Source organism: Arachis ipaensis, chromosome B06 (genome assembly GCF_000816755.2).
Source record: "Arachis ipaensis cultivar K30076 chromosome B06, Araip1.1, whole genome shotgun sequence".
Lineage (NCBI taxonomy): Eukaryota > Viridiplantae > Streptophyta > Magnoliopsida > Fabales > Fabaceae > Arachis > Arachis ipaensis.
This window is the reverse complement of record NC_029790.2, coordinates 89654069-89656122: the sequence shown is the minus strand read 5'-3', so window position 1 is coordinate 89656122 and position 2054 is coordinate 89654069. Positions and strand designations below refer to the sequence as shown.

General features: G+C 35.8%; 1 pseudogene; it reads right to left on the bottom strand.

Moving 5' to 3' along the window:
- On the bottom strand, window positions 255–1388 carry LOC107647041 (annotated as a pseudogene).

The following is a 2054-nucleotide window of genomic DNA, read 5'->3' as shown; positions in this document are numbered from 1 at the left end:
ATATTTTTAATGGTGTGAGATTATATCTAATGGTGTAAGATTACTCTTTTATTTTACTGGTTAAATACTGACCAAATTTTATTAAAACTGCTAGCTCCCTAGACTTTCTCATAAGATTAACATGTTTGCTAAAACTTCAAAGGCAAATGATAATGAAAGTCTGTTAAAAGCCATTTCTAAACTCAAATATAAACTTGGTCACTATAGATCATATTCAAAGACAGAACCATGAAACAACCATTGGAAGTGTTATAAAACAACTTTGTCATATCCAAAAAATAACCAATTCAAGTATTGTAAAACAATTGTCATATCCAAAAAATAACCCGTTGATACTACTTTGTAATTCACAGACAAAATGTTGATACATGAATAATCTAATGTATGATAATTTCTTTCAACTTAAGAGTATTAAGCTTTTGCAATTTTCAACCCAAAAAAATACATTAACGTATTCCCTAAACCCATCATCATTAGCCAAAAAATAAGTTTCTCTAATCTTGTGAAAGGTGTGGCAGGTGAGCAAGCTGTCAGACCCGGCCTGATGGCACTTTCCAGAAACTCGGTCCACCTGAAGTGTGTCAGCCACTTTTTCCAAACCGCCATAGAGGCCATTGCAGAACCTCATCACATGCTTCACATCATAAGCATTTCCCTCAAATAGCTCTTTTACAAGCACCAAGAACTCCCCCAAGCTTGTCAGAGGTACACCCTATGTCAGAATCTTCACCAAATATCCAATATCATAAGCACCATGGAATGTGACCCATGTCAATGCTTTGTTGAACAGCAACCCAGATGCTGCTGCCAACTTTGCAAAAGGCACCGAAGAAACGCCAGCCACTGCATTGCATGCAAAGTTGATGCCATGGCTGCATAAGAGTGCCACAGAGTCCTTTGCGTGGATGTCACGCATGAGGTTGAAATCTCGGAAATTGAACTGCCAGATGTAGTGAGTTCTGTTGTTGGTTCCTAGGTTAGGGAGGTTGTCGTGCTCATCTGACAGAGAGAGTCCAAGCTGAATGATTTTGAGCACGTCCATATTGGCCTTCATGACTTGGTAATTAAGTTTCTTTTGGGACAAGATTCCGGTAGTTCTTGTTGCAGGCTAGGATGACTACACTGGGAAATTCAATGTCAATGGAGACAAATCGATATTTGTCGACCAGGCTGCTTATGATTTGGAACTTGGAATCAGCATTGGCAGCCCACACTTGCGTGATCACAACTGAACTATTGGGACTAGGCTCTAGAAGCGGCAGTCATTCAACAATCCTTGGCTGAGCAGCACGATAAAATGGCAGAAAACCAACAACCATGAGTGGTGGCATCAGAAAAACTCTCGGTGGTTGTTGAAGTTGCTCTCGTTCATCATCGATCCTTGTCATTTTTGTATATATGGTCGTCATGCTCTTTTTAACTTAACCCTGGAAAGAAACTCTGTTAAATCCTTAGAAACTGAAGAAAAAGATAGAACAGAGGAATGCAAATTGTATGCTGTGTATGGGTGAATTGGAAACAGTGCACTACCTATTCTCTGGCCGGGTTCCTCTCAGGAATATTTTGAGGCTTGGGTGGATAGTGGTATGAGTAAGAAAAGAAGTTTGTTGCGATTTGAGAAAATTAGTTTTCAGAAGCTTGTTTTTTGACAAAGCTCTTCTATTATTCTAGCTTTTTGAGTGGTCTTTGAATTTGAATCATGACAGCAATTTACTGAAATTGCTGGGCACTCTCTTGTCTCAGTTGTTGTGGAACATATATTTATTTGCATCAAAGATTCTGGTATATCTGCGACCTTTTACATTATTTGATTGTAATCTCCTTTACTGATGATCAAATATTATAGAGCTAATAGTTCAGCCACTTTTCTATTATTTTTAAGAGATTAATTTTTATATTTTTATTTTTAAAATTATAAATTTAATAAAATAATTTAAACATTAAGAATAAAAAAATTAAAGCTAAAAATATTTTGTTAAATTATTTAACTTTTAGAATATATAAAATTTATAAACTTAAATTAAATAAGATATTAAAAAATTTCATTATGTTAT